Here is a 14,759-nt window from a genome sequence, read left to right as displayed (position 1 = left end):
TATCTAGTGTGTAGTCTCAGCTATAGAGTCTAACTGTATCTAGTGTGTAGTCTCAGCTATAGAGTCTAACTGTATCTAGTGTTAGTGTGTAGTCTCAGTTATAGAGTCTAACTGTATCTAGTGTTAGTGTGTAGTCTCAGCTGTAGAGTCTGTATCTAGTGTGTAGTCTCAGCTATAGAGTCTGTATCTAGTGTTAGTGTGTAGTCTCAGCTATAGAGTCTAACTGTATCTAGTGTGTAGTCTCAGCTATAGAGTCTAACTGTATCTAGTATGTAGTCTCAGCTATAGAGTCTAACTGTATCTAGTGTTAGTGTGTATTCTCAGCTATAGAGTCTAACTGTATCAGTCTAACTGTATCTAGTGTGTAGTCTCAGCTATAGAGTCTAACTGTATCTAGTGTTAGTGTGTAGTCTCAGCTATAGAGTCTAACTGTATCTAGTGTGTAGTCTCAGCTATAGAGTCTAACTGTATCTAGTGTTAGTGTGTAGTCTCAGCTATAGAGTCTGTATCTAGTGTGTAGTCTCTAGAGTCTGTATCTAGTGTGTAGTCTCAGCTATATAGTCTAACTGTATCTAGTGTTAGTGTGTAGTCTCAGCTATAGAGTCTGTATATAGTGTGTAGTCTCAGCTATATAGTCTAACTGTATCTAGTGTTAGTGTGTAGTCTCAGCTATAGAGTCTAACTGTATCTAGTGTGTAGTCTCAGCTATAGAGTCTAACTGTATCTAGTGTTAGTGTGTAGTCTCAGCTATAGAGTCTGTATCTAGTGTGTAGTCTCAGCTATATAGTCTAACTGTATCTAGTGTTAGTGTGTAGTCTCAGCTATAGAGTCTAACTGTATCTAGTGTTAGTGTGTAGTCTCAGCTATAGAGTCTAACTGTATCTAGTGTTAGTGTCTAGTCTCAGCTATAGAGTCTGTATCTAGTGTTAGTGTGTAGTCTCAGCTATAGAGTCTAACTGTATCTAGTGTTAGTGTGTAGTCTCAGCTATTTAGTCTAACTGTATCTAGTGTTAGTGTGTAGTCTCAACTATAGAGTCTAACTGTATCTAGTGTTAGTGTGTAGTCTCAGCTATAGAGTCTAACTGTGTCTAGTGTTAGTGTGTAGTCTCAGCTATATAGTCTAACTGTATCTAGTGTTAGTGTGTAGTCTCAGCTATAGGGTCTAACTGTATCTAGTGTGTAGTCTCAGCTATAGAGTCTAACTGTATCTAGTGTGTAGTCTCAGCTATAGAGTCTAACTGTATCTAGTGTTAGTGTGTAGTCTCAGCTATAGAGTCTGTATCTAGTGTGTAGTCTCAGCTATAGAGTCTGTATCTAGTGTTAGTGTGTAGTCTCAGCTATAGAGTCTAACTGTATCTAGTGTGTAGTCTCAGTTATAGAGTCTAACTGTATCTAGTGTTAGTGTGTATTCTCAGCTATAGAGTCTAACTGTATCTAGTGTTAGTGTGTAGTCTCAGCTATAGAGTATAACTGTATCTAGTGTGTACTCTCAGCTATAGGGTCTAACTGTATCTAGTGTTAGTGTGTAGTCTCAGCTGTAGAGTCTGTATCTAGTGTGTAGTCTCAGCTATAGAGTCTGTATCTAGTGTTAGTGTGTAGTCTCAGCTATAGAGTCTAACTGTATCTAGTGTGTAGTCTCAGCTATAGAGTCTAACTGTATCTAGTATGTAGTCTCAGCTATAGAGTCTAACTGTATCTAGTGTTAGGGTGTATTCTCAGCTATAGAGTCTAACTGTATCTAGTGTTAGTGTGTAGTCTCAGCTATAGAGTCTAACTGTATCTAGTGTGTAGTCTCAGCTATAGAGTCTAACTGTATCTAGTGTTAGTGTGTAGTCTCAGCTATAGAGTCTAACTGTATCTAGTGTGTAGTCTCAGCTATAGAGTCTAACTGTATCTAGTGTTAGTGTGTAGTCTCAGCTATAGAGTCTGTATCTAGTGTGTAGTCTCAGCTATAGAGTCTGTATCTAGTGTGTAGTCTCAGCTATATAGTCTAACTGTATCTAGTGTTAGTGTGTAGTCTCAGCTATAGAGTCTGTATATAGTGTGTAGTCTCAGCTATATAGTCTAACTGTATCTAGTGTTAGTGTGTAGTCTCAGCTATAGAGTCTAACTGTATCTAGTGTGTAGTCTCAGCTATAGAGTCTAACTGTATCTAGTGTTAGTGTGTAGTCTCAGCTATAGAGTCTGTATCTAGTGTGTAGTCTCAGCTATATAGTCTAACTGTATCTAGTGTTAGTGTGTAGTCTCAGCTATAGAGTCTAACTGTATCTAGTGTTAGTGTGTAGTCTCAGCTATAGAGTCTAACTGTATCTAGTGTTAGTGTCTAGTCTCAGCTATAGAGTCTGTATCTAGTGTGTAGTCTCAGCTATAGAGTCTAACTGTATCTAGTGTTAGTGTGTAGTCTCAGCTATTTAGTCTAACTGTATCTAGTGTTAGTGTGTAGTCTCAACTATAGAGTCTAACTGTATCTAGTGTTAGTGTGTAGTCTCAGCTATAGAGTCTAACTGTATCTAGTGTTAGTGTGTAGTCTCAGCTATATAGTCTAACTGTATCTAGTGTTAGTGTGTAGTCTCAGCTATAGAGTCTAACTGTATCTAGTGTTAGTGTGTAGTCTCAGCTATAGAGTCTAACTGTATCTAGTGTTAGTGTGTAGTCTCAGCTATAGGGTCTAACTGTATCTAGTGTGTAGTCTCAGCTATAGAGTCTAACTGTATCTAGTGTTAGTGTGTAGTCTCAGCTATAGAGTCTGTATCTAGTGTGTAGTCTCAGCTATAGAGTCTGTATCTAGTGTTAGTGTGTAGTCTCAGCTATAGAGTCTAACTGTATCTAGTGTGTAGTCTCAGTTATAGAGTCTAACTGTATCTAGTGTTAGTGTGTATTCTCAGCTATAGAGTCTAACTGTATCTAGTGTTAGTGTGTAGTCTCAGCTATAGAGTATAACTGTATCTAGTGTGTACTCTCAGCTATAGGGTCTAACTGTATCTAGTGTTAGTGTGTAGTCTCAGCTATAGGGTCTAACTGTATCTAGTGTTAGTGTGTAGTCTCAGCTATAGAGTCTAGCTGTATCTAGTGTGTAGTCTCAGCTATAGGGTCTAACTGTATCTAGTGTGTAGTCTCAGCTATGGGGTCTAACTGTATCTAGTGTTAGTGTGTAGTCTCAGCTATAGAGTCTGACTCTATCTAGTGTGTAGTCTCAGCTATAGAGTCTAACTGTATCTAGTGTGTAGTCTCAGCTATAGGGTCTAACTGTATCTAGTGTTAGTGTGTAGTCTCAGCTCTAGAGTCTGTATCTATTGTTAGTGTGTAGTCTCAGCTATAGGGTCTAACTGTATCTAGTGTGTAGTCTCAGCTATAGGGTCTAACTGTATCTAGTGTTAGTGTGTAGTCTCAGCTATAGAGTCTAACTGTATCTAGTGTGTAGTCTCAGCTATAGGGTCTAACTGTATCTAGTGTTAGTGTGTAGTCTCAGCTATAGAGTCTAACTGTATCTAGTGTTAGTGTGTAGTCTCAGCTATAGGGTCTAACTGTATCTAGTGTTAGTGTGTAGTCTCAGCTATAGAGTCTAACTGTATCTAGTGTGTAGTCTCAGCTATAGAGTCTAACTGTATCTAGTGTGTAGTCTCAGCTATAGTCTAACTGTATCTAGTGTTAGTGTGTAGTCTCAGCTATAGAGTCTAACTGTATCTAGTGTGTAGTCTCAGCTATAGGGTCTAACTGTATCTAGTGTTAGTGTGTAGTCTCAGCTATAGAGTCTAACTGTATCTAGTGTGTAGTCTCAGCTATAGGGTCTAACTGTATCTAGTGTGTAGTCTCAGCTATAGAGTCTAACTGTATCTAGTGTGTAGTCTCAGTTATAGAGTCTAACTGTATCTAGTGTTAGTGTGTAGTCTCAGCTATAGGGTCTTACTGTATCTAGTGTGTAGTCTCAGCTATAGAGTCTGTATCTAGTGTTAGTGTGTAGTCTCAGCTATAGAGTCTAACTGTATCTAGTGTTAGTGTGTAGTCTCAGCTATAGAGTCTAACTGTCTAGTGTGTAGTCTCAGCTATAGAGTCTAACTGTATCTAGTGTGTAGTCTCAGCTATAGAGTCTAACTGTATCTAGTGTTAGTGTGTAGTCTCAGCTATAGAGTCTGTATCTAGTGTTAGTGTGTAGTCTCAGCTATAGAGTCTAACTGTATCTAGTGTTAGTGTGTAGTCTCAGCTATAGAGTCTAACTGTATCTAGTGTTAGTGTGTAGTCTCAGCTATAGAGTCTAACTGTATCTAGTGTTAGTGTGTAGTCTCAGCTATAGAGTCTAACTGTATCTAGTGTTAGTGTGTAGTCTCAGCTATAGAGTCTGTATCTAGTGTTAGTGTGTAGTCTCAGCTATAGAGTCTAACTGTATCTAGTGTGTAGTCTCAGTTATAGAGTCTAACTGTATCTAGTGTTAGTGTGTAGTCTCAGCAATAGAGTCTAACTGTATCTAGTGTTAGTGTGTAGTCTCAGCTATAGAGTCTAACTGTATCTAGTGTGTAGTCTCAGCTATAGAGTCTAACTGTATCTAGTGTTAGTGTCTAGTCTCAGCTATAGAGTCTGTATCTAGTGTTAGTGTGTAGTCTCAGCTATAGAGTCTAACTGTATCTAGTGTTAGTGTGTAGTCTCAGCTATAGAGTCTGTATCTAGTGTTAGTGTGTAGTCTCAACTATAGAGTCTAACTGTATCTAGTGTTAGTGTGTAGTCTCAGCTATAGTCTAACTGTATCTAGTGTGTAGTCTCAGCTATAGAGTCTAACTGTATCTAGTGTTAGTGTGTAGTCTCAGCTATATAGTCTAACTGTATCTAGTGTTAGTGTGTAGTCTCAGCTATAGAGTCTAACTGTATCTAGTGTTAGTGTGTAGTCTCAGCTATAGAGTCTAACTGTATCTAGTGTTAGTGTGTAGTCTCAGCTATAGGGTCTAACTGTATCTAGTGTGTAGTCTCAGCTATAGAGTCTAACTGTATCTAGTGTGTAGTCTCAGCTATAGAGTCTAACTGTATCTAGTGTTAGTGTGCAGTCTCAGTTATAGAGTCTAACTGTATCTAGTGTTAGTGTGTAGTCTCAGCTATAGAGTCTAACTGTATCTGTAGTCTCAGCTATAGAGTCTGTATCTAGTGTGTAGTCTCAGCTATAGAGTCTGTATCTAGTGTTAGTGTGTAGTCTCAGCTATAGAGTCTAACTGTATCTACTGTGTAGTCTCAGCTATAGAGTCTAACTGTATCTAGTATGTAGTCTCAGCTATAGAGTCTAACTGTATCTAGTGTTAGTGTGTAGTCTCAGCTATAGAGTCTAACTGTATCTAGTGTTAGTGTGTAGTCTCAGCTATAGAGTCTGTATCTAGTGTTAGTGTGTAGTCTCAACTATAGAGTCTAACTGTATCTAGTGTTAGTGTGTAGTCTCAGCTATAGAGTCTAACTGTATCTAGTGTGTAGTCTCAGCTATAGAGTCTAACTGTATCTAGTGTTAGTGTGTAGTCTCAGCTATATAGTCTAACTGTATCTAGTGTTAGTGTGTAGTCTCAGCTATAGAGTCTAACTGTATCTAGTGTTAGTGTGTAGTCTCAGCTATAGAGTCTAACTGTATCTAGTGTTAGTGTGTAGTCTCAGCTATAGGGTCTAACTGTATCTAGTGTGTAGTCTCAGCTATAGAGTCTAACTGTATCTAGTGTGTAGTCTCAGCTATAGAGTCTAACTGTATCTAGTGTTAGTGTGTAGTCTCAGTTATAGAGTCTAACTGTATCTAGTGTTAGTGTGTAGTCTCAGCTATAGAGTCTAACTGTATCTAGTGTTAGTGTGTAGTCTCAGCTATAGAGTCTGTATCTAGTGTGTAGTCTCAGCTATAGAGTCTGTATCTAGTGTTAGTGTGTAGTCTCAGCTATAGAGTCTAACTGTATCTACTGTGTAGTCTCAGCTATAGAGTCTAACTGTATCTAGTATGTAGTCTCAGCTATAGAGTCTAACTGTATCTAGTGTTAGTGTGTATTCTCAGCTATAGAGTCTAACTGTATCTAGTGTTAGTGTGTAGTCTCAGCTATAGAGTCTAACTGTATCTAGTGTGTAGTCTCAGCTATAGAGTCTAACTGTATCTAGTGTTAGTGTGTAGTCTCAGCTATAGAGTCTAACTGTATCTAGTGTGTAGTCTCAGCTATAGAGTCTAACTGTATCTAGTGTTAGTGTGTAGTCTCAGCTATAGAGTCTGTATCTAGTGTGTAGTCTCAGCTATAGAGTCTGTATCTAGTGTGTAGTCTCAGCTATATAGTCTAACTGTATCTAGTGTTAGTGTGTAGTCTCAGCTATAGAGTCTGTATCTAGTGTGTAGTCTCAGCTATATAGTCTAACTGTATCTAGTGTTAGTGTGTAGTCTCAGCTATAGAGTCTAACTGTATCTAGTGTGTAGTCTCAGCTATAGAGTCTAACTGTATCTAGTGTTAGTGTGTAGTCTCAGCTATAGAGTCTGTATCTAGTGTGTAGTCTCAGCTATATAGTCTAACTGTATCTAGTGTTAGTGTGTAGTCTCAGCTATAGAGTCTAACTGTATCTAGTGTTAGTGTGTAGTCTCAGCTATAGAGTCTAACTGTATCTAGTGTTAGTGTGTAGTCTCAGCTATAGGGTCTAACTGTATCTAGTGTGTAGTCTCAGCTATAGAGTCTAACTGTATCTAGTGTGTAGTCTCAGCTATAGAGTCTAACTGTATCTAGTGTTAGTGTGTAGTCTCAGTTATAGAGTCTAACTGTATCTAGTGTTAGTGTGTAGTCTCAGCTATAGAGTCTAACTGTATCTAGTGTTAGTGTGTAGTCTCAGCTATAGAGTCTAACTGTAGTCTCTAGTCTGTATCTAGTGTTAGTGTGTAGTCTCAGCTATAGAGTCTAACTGTATCTAGTGTGTAGTCTCAGCTATAGAGTCTAACTGTATCTAGTGTGTAGTCTCAGCTATAGAGTCTAACTGTATCTAGTGTTAGTGTGTAGTCTCAGCTATAGAGTCTAACTGTATCTAGTGTTAGTGTGTAGTCTCAGCAGTCTAACTGTATCTAGTGTGTAGTCTCAGCTATAGAGTCTAACTGTATCTAGTGTTAGTGTGTAGTCTCAGCTATAGAGTCTAACTGTATCTAGTGTGTAGTCTCAGCTATAGAGTCTAACTGTATCTAGTGTTAGTGTGTAGTCTCAGCTATAGAGTCTGTCTAGTGTGTAGTCTCAGTATAGAGTCTGTATCTAGTGTGTAGTCTCAGCTATATAGTCTAACTGTATCTAGTGTTAGTGTGTAGTCTCAGCTATAGAGTCTGTATCTAGTGTGTAGTCTCAGCTATATAGTCTAACTGTATCTAGTGTTAGTGTGTAGTCTCAGCTATAGAGTCTAACTGTATCTAGTGTGTAGTCTCAGCTATAGAGTCTAACTGTATCTAGTGTGTAGTCTCAGCTATAGAGTCTAACTGTATCTAGTGTGTAGTCTCAGCTATAGAGTCTAACTGTATCTAGTGTGTAGTCTCAGCTATAGAGTCTAACTGTATCTAGTGTTAGTGTGTAGTCTCAGCTATAGAGTCTGTATCTAGTGTGTAGTCTAAGTCTAACTGTATCTAGTGTTAGTGTGTAGTCTCAGCTATAGAGTCTAACTGTATCTAGTGTGTAGTCTCAGTTATAGAGTCTAACTGTATCTAGTGTGTAGTCTCAGCTATAGAGTCTAACTGTATCTAGTGTTAGTGTGTAGTCTCAGCTATAGAGTCTGTATCTAGTGTGTAGTCTCAGCTATATAGTCTAACTGTATCTAGTGTTAGTGTGTAGTCTCAGCTATAGAGTCTAACTGTATCTAGTGTTAGTGTGTAGTCTCAGCAATAGAGTCTAACTGTATCTAGTGTTAGTGTGTAGTCTCAGCTATAGAGTCTAACTGTATCTAGTGTTAGTGTCTAGTCTCAGCTATAGAGTCTGTATCTAGTGTTAGTGTGTAGTCTAACTGTATCTAGTGTTAGTGTGTAGTCTCAGCTATAAGTCTGTATCTAGTGTTGTGTAGTCTCAGCTATAGAGTCTAACTGTATCTAGTGTTAGTGTGTAGTCTCAGCTATAGAGTCTAACTGTATCTAGTGTTAGTGTGTAGTCTCAGCTATAGAGTCTAACTGTATCTAGTGTTAGTGTGTAGTCTCAGCTATAGAGTAACTGTATCTAGTGTTAGTGTGTAGTCTCAGCTATAGAGTCTAACTGTATCTAGTGTTAGTGTGTAGTCTCAGCTATATAGAGTCTAAGTCTCAGCTATAGAGTCTAACTGTATCTAGTGTGTAGTCTCAGCTATAGAGTCTAACTGTATCTAGTGTTAGTGTGTAGTCTCAGCTATAGAGTCTGTAGTCTCAGCTATAGAGTCTGTATCTAGTGTTAGTGTGTAGTCTCAGCTATAGAGTCTAACTGTATCTAGTGTGTAGTCTCAGTTATAGAGTCTAACTGTATCTAGTGTTAGTGTGTATTCTCAGCTATAGAGTCTAACTGTATCTAGTGTTAGTGTGTAGTCTCAGCTATAGAGTATAACTGTATCTAGTGTGTACTCTCAGCTATAGAGTCTAACTGTATCTAGTGTGTAGTCTCAGTTATAGAGTCTAACTGTATCTAGTGTTAGTGTGTAGTCTCAGCTATAGAGTCTAACTGTATCTAGTGTTAGTGTGTAGTCTCAGCTATAGAGTCTAACTGTATCTAGTGTTAGTGTGTAGTCTCAGCTATAGAGTCTAACTGTATCTAGTGTGTAGTCTCAGCTCACTGTATCTAGTGTTAGTGTCTAGTCTCAGCTATAGAGTCTGTATCTAGTGTTAGTGTGTAGTCTCAGCTATAGAGTCTAACTGTATCTAGTGTTAGTGTGTAGTCTCAGCTATAGAGTCTGTATCTGTATCTAGTGTGTAGTCTCAGCTATAGAGTCTAACTGTATCTAGTGTTAGTGTGTAGTCTCAGCTATAGGGTCTAACTGTATCTAGTGTGTAGTCTCAGCTATAGAGTCTAACTGTATCTAGTGTTAGTGTGTAGTCTCAGCTATAGAGTCTAACTGTATCTAGTGTGTGTGTAGTCTCAGCTATAGAGTCTAACTGTATCTAGTGTTAGTGTGTAGTCTCAGCTATAGAGTCTAACTGTATCTAGTGTTAGTGTGTAGTCTCAGCTATAGGGTCTAACTAGTGTGTATCTAACTGTATCTAGTGTGTAGTCTCAGCTATAGAGTCTAACTGTATCTAGTGTTAGTGTGCAGTCTCAGTTATAGAGTCTAACTGTATCTAGTGTTAGTGTGTAGTCTCAGCTATAGAGTCTAACTGTATCTAGTGTTAGTGTGTAGTCTCAGCTATAGAGTCTGTATCTAGTGTGTAGTCTCAGCTATAGAGTCTGTATCTAGTGTTAGTGTGTAGTCTCAGCTATAGAGTCTAACTGTATCTACTGTGTAGTCTCAGCTATAGAGTCTAACTGTATCTAGTATGTAGTCTCAGCTATAGAGTCTAACTGTATCTAGTGTTAGTGTGTATTCTCAGCTATAGAGTCTAACTGTATCTAGTGTTAGTGTGTAGTCTCAGCTATAGAGTCTGTATCTAGTGTTAGTGTGTAGTCTCAACTATAGAGTCTAACTGTATCTAGTGTTAGTGTGTAGTCTCAGCTATAGAGTCTAACTGTATCTAGTGTGTAGTCTCAGCTATAGAGTCTAACTGTATCTAGTGTTAGTGTGTAGTCTCAGCTATATAGTCTAACTGTATCTAGTGTTAGTGTGTAGTCTCAGCTATAGAGTCTAACTGTATCTAGTGTTAGTGTGTAGTCTCAGCTATAGAGTCTAACTGTATCTAGTGTTAGTGTGTAGTCTCAGCTATAGGGTCTAACTGTATCTAGTGTGTAGTCTCAGCTATAGAGTCTAACTGTATCTAGTGTTAGTGTGTAGTCTCAGCTATAGAGTCTAACTGTATCTAGTGTTAGTGTGTAGTCTCAGTTATAGAGTCTAACTGTATCTAGTGTTAGTGTGTAGTCTCAGCTATAGAGTCTAACTGTATCTAGTGTTAGTGTGTAGTCTCAGCTATAGAGTCTGTCTAGTGTGTAGTCTCAGCTAGAGTCTGTATCTAGTGTTAGTGTGTAGTCTCAGCTATAGAGTCTAACTGTATCTAGTGTGTAGTCTCAGCTATAGAGTCTAACTGTATCTAGTGTTAGTGTGTAGTCTCAGCTATAGAGTCTAACTGTATCTAGTGTTAGTGTGTAGTCTCAGCTATAGAGTCTAACTGTATCTAGTGTGTAGTCTCAGCTATAGAGTCTAACTGTATCTAGTGTTAGTGTGTAGTCTCAGCTATAGAGTCTAACTGTATCTAGTGTGTAGTCTCAGCTATAGAGTCTAACTGTATCTAGTGTGTAGTCTCAGCTATAGTGTGTAGTCTATAGAGTCTGTATCTAGTGTGTAGTCTCAGCTATAGAGTCTAACTGTATCTAGTGTTAGTGTGTAGTCTCAGCTATAGAGTCTAACTGTATCTAGTGTGTAGTCTCAGCTATAGAGTCTAACTGTATCTAGTGTTAGTGTGTAGTCTCAGCTATAGAGTCTAACTGTATCTAGTGTGTAGTCTCAGCTATAGAGTCTAACTGTATCTAGTGTTAGTGTGTAGTCTCAGTCTGTATCTAGTGTGTAGTCTCAGCTATATAGTCTAACTGTATCTAGTGTTAGTGTGTAGTCTCAGCTATAGAGTCTAACTGTATCTAGTGTTAGTGTGTAGTCTCAGCTATAGAGTCTAACTGTATCTAGTGTGTAGTCTCAGCTATAGAGTCTAACTGTATCTAGTGTGTAGTCTCAGCTATAGAGTCTAACTGTATCTAGTGTGTAGTCTCAGCTATAGAGTCTAACTGTATCTAGTGTTAGTGTGTAGTCTCAGCTATAGAGTCTAACTGTATCTAGTGTTAGTGTGTAGTCTCAGCTATAGAGTCTAACTGTATCTAGTGTTAGTGTGTAGTCTCAGCTATAGAGTCTAACTGTATCTAGTGTGTAGTCTCAGCTATAGAGTCTAACTGTATCTAGTGTTAGTGTGTAGTCTCAGCTATAGTAGTCTCTAACTGTATCTAGTGTTAGTGTGTAGTCTCAGCTATAGAGTCTAACTGTATCTAGTGTGTAGTCTCAGCTATAGAGTCTAACTGTATCTAGTGTGTAGTCTCAGCTATAGAGTCTAACTGTATCTAGTGTTAGTGTGTAGTCTCAGCTATAGAGTCTAACTGTATCTAGTGTTAGTGTGTAGTCTCTATAGAGTCAGCTAGTGTGTAGTCTCAGCTATAGAGTCTAACTGTATCTAGTGTTAGTGTGTAGTCTCAGCTATAGAGTCTAACTGTATCTAGTGTGTAGTCTCAGCTATAGAGTCTAACTGTATCTAGTGTTAGTGTGTAGTCTCAGCTATAGAGTCTAGTGTGTAGTCTCTAGTCTGTATCTAGTGTGTAGTCTCAGCTATATAGTCTAACTGTATCTAGTGTTAGTGTGTAGTCTCAGCAGTCTAACTGTATCTAGTGTGTAGTCTCAGCTATAGAGTCTAACTGTATCTAGTGTTAGTGTGTAGTCTCAGCTATAGAGTCTAACTGTATCTAGTGTGTAGTCTCAGCTATAGAGTCTAACTGTATCTAGTGTTAGTGTGTAGTCTCAGCTATAGAGTCTCTGTATCTAGTGTGTAGTCTCAGCTATAGAGTCTAACTGTATCTAGTGTTAGTGTGTAGTCTCAGCTATAGAGTCTAACTGTATCTAGTGTGTAGTCTCAGCTATAGAGTCTAACTGTATCTAGTGTGTAGTCTCAGCTATAGAGTCTAACTGTATCTAGTGTGTAGTCTCAGCTATAGAGTCTAACTGTATCTAGTGTTAGTGTGTAGTCTCAGCTATAGAGTCTAACTGTATCTAGTGTGTAGTCTCAGCTATAGAGTCTAACTGTATCTAGTGTTAGTGTGTAGTCTCAGCTATAGAGTCTGTATCTAGTGTGTTGTCTCAGCTATAGAGTCTGTATCTAGTGTTAGTGTGTAGTCTCAGCTATAGAGTCTAACTGTATCTAGTGTGTAGTCTCAGCTATAGAGTCTAACTGTATCTAGTGTTAGTGTGTAGTCTCAGCTATAGAGTCTAACTGTATCTAGTGTTAGTGTGTAGTCTCAGCTATAGAGTCTAACTGTATCTAGTGTGTAGTCTCAGCTATAGAGTCTAACTGTATCTAGTGTTAGTGTGTAGTCTCAGCTATAGAGTCTAACTGTATCTAGTGTTAGTGTGTAGTCTCAGCTATAGAGTCTAACTGTATCTAGTGTGTAGTCTCAGCTATGTCTAACTGTATCTAGTGTGTAGTCTCAGCTATAGAGTCTAACTGTATCTAGTGTGTTAGTCTGTGTAGTAGTCTCAGCTATAGAGTCTAACTGTATCTAGTGTGTAGTCTCAGCTATAGAGTCTAACTGTATCTAGTGTGTAGTCTCAGCTATAGAGTCTAACTGTATCTAGTGTTAGTGTGTAGTCTCAGCTATAGAGTCTATCTGTGTTAGTGTGTAGTCTCAGCTATAGGGTCTAACTGTATCTAGTGTGTAGTCTCAGCTATAGAGTCTAACTGTATCTAGTGTTAGTGTGTAGTCTCAGCTATAGAGTCTAACTGTATCTAGTGTGTAGTCTCAGCTATAGAGTCTAACTGTATCTAGTGTTAGTGTGTAGTCTCAGCTATAGAGTCTAACTGTATCTAGTGTTAGTGTGTAGTCTCAGCTATAGAGTCTAACTGTATCTAGTGTTAGTGTGTAGTCTCAGCTATAGAGTCTAACTGTATCTAGTGTGTAGTCTCAGCTATAGAGTCTAACTGTATCTAGTGTGTAGTCTCAGCTATAGAGTCTAACTGTATCTAGTGTTAGTGTGTAGTCTCAGTATAGAGTCTCAGTCTCAGCTATAGGGTCTAACTGTATCTAGTGTTAGTGTGTAGTCTCAGCTATAGAGTCTAATCTGTGTTAGTGTGTAGTCTCAGCTATAGAGTCTAACTGTATCTAGTGTTAGTGTCTAGTCTCAGCTATAGAGTCTGTATCTAGTGTTAGTGTGTAGTCTCAGCTATAGAGTCTAACTGTATCTAGTGTTAGTGTGTAGTCTCAGCTATAGAGTCTAACTGTATCTAGTGTTAGTGTGTAGTCTCAGCTATAGAGTCTAACTGTATCTAGTGTTAGTGTGTAGTCTCAGCTATAGAGTCTAACTGTATCTAGTGTTAGTGTGTAGTCTCAGCTATAGAGTCTAACTGTATCTAGTGTTAGTGTGTAGTCTCAGCTATAGAGTCTAACTGTATCTAGTGTTAGTCTGTGTAGTCTCAGCTATAGAGTCTAACTGTATCTAGTGTTAGTGTGTAGTCTCAGCTATAGAGTCTAACTGTATCTAGTGTTAGTGTGTAGTCTCAGCTATAGAGTCTAACTGTATCTAGTGTTAGTGTGTAGTCTCAGCTATAGAGTCTAACTGTATCTAGTGTGTAGTCTCAGCTATAGAGTCTGTATCTGTATTAGTGTGTAGTCTCAGCTATAGAGTCTAACTGTATCTAGTGTTAGTGTGTAGTCTCAGCTATAGAGTCTAACTGTATCTAGTGTGTAGTCTGTGTAGTCTCAGCTATAGAGTCTAACTGTATCTAGTGTTAGTGTGTAGTCTCAGCTATAGAGTCTAACTGTATCTAGTGTTAGTGTGTAGTCTCAGCTATAGAGTCTAACTGTATCTAGTGTTAGTGTGTAGTCTCAGCTATAGAGTCTAACTGTATCTAGTGTGTAGTCTCAGCTATAGAGTCTAACTGTATCTAGTGTGTAGTCTCAGCTATAGAGTCTAACTGTATCTAGTGTTAGTGTGTAGTCTCAGCTATAGAGTCTGTATCTAGTGTGTAGTCTCAGCTATATAGTCTAACTGTATCTAGTGTTAGTGTGTAGTCTCAGCTATAGAGTCTAACTGTCTAAGTCTGTAGAGTCTAACTGTATCTAGTGTGTAGTCTCAGCTATAGAGTCTAACTGTATCTAGTGTTAGTGTGTAGTCTCAGCTATAGTCTCAGTCTAACTGTATCTAGTGTTAGTGTGTAGTCTCAGCTATAGAGTCTAACTGTATCTAGTGTTAGTGTGTAGTCTCAGCAATAGAGTCTAACTGTATCTAGTGTTAGTGTGTAGTCTCAGCTATAGAGTCTAACTGTATCTAGTGTTAGTGTCTAGTCTCAGCTATAGAGTCTGTATCTAGTGTTAGTGTGTAGTCTCAGCTATAGAGTCTAACTGTATCTAGTGTTAGTGTGTAGTCTCAGCTATAGAGTCTGTATCTAGTGTTAGTGTGTAGTCTCAACTATAGAGTCTAACTGTATCTAGTGTTAGTGTGTAGTCTCAGCTATAGAGTCTAACTGTATCTAGTGTTAGTGTGTAGTCTCAGCTATATAGTCTAACTGTATCTAGTGTTAGTGTGTAGTCTCAGCTATAGAGTCTAACTGTATCTAGTGTTAGTGTGTAGTCTCAGCTATAGAGTCTAACTGTATCTAGTGTTAGTGTGTAGTCTCAGCTATAGGGTCTAACTGTATCTAGTGTGTAGTCTCAGCTATAGAGTCTAACTGTATCTAGTGTGTAGTCTCAGCTATAGAGTCTAACTGTATCTAGTGTTAGTGTGTAGTCTCAGCTATAGAGTCTAACTGTCTGTATCTAGTGTTAGTGTGTAGTCTCAGCTATAGAGTCTAACTGTATCTAGTGTGTAGTCTCATTTATAGAGTCTAACTGTATCTAGTGTTAGTGTGTATTCTCAGCTATAGAGTCTAACTGTATCTAGTGTTAGTGTGT

This window comes from Oncorhynchus nerka, linkage group LG24, assembly GCF_034236695.1.
Source record: "Oncorhynchus nerka isolate Pitt River linkage group LG24, Oner_Uvic_2.0, whole genome shotgun sequence".
Lineage (NCBI taxonomy): Eukaryota > Metazoa > Chordata > Actinopteri > Salmoniformes > Salmonidae > Oncorhynchus > Oncorhynchus nerka.
Note: the sequence above shows the minus strand (reverse complement) of the source record.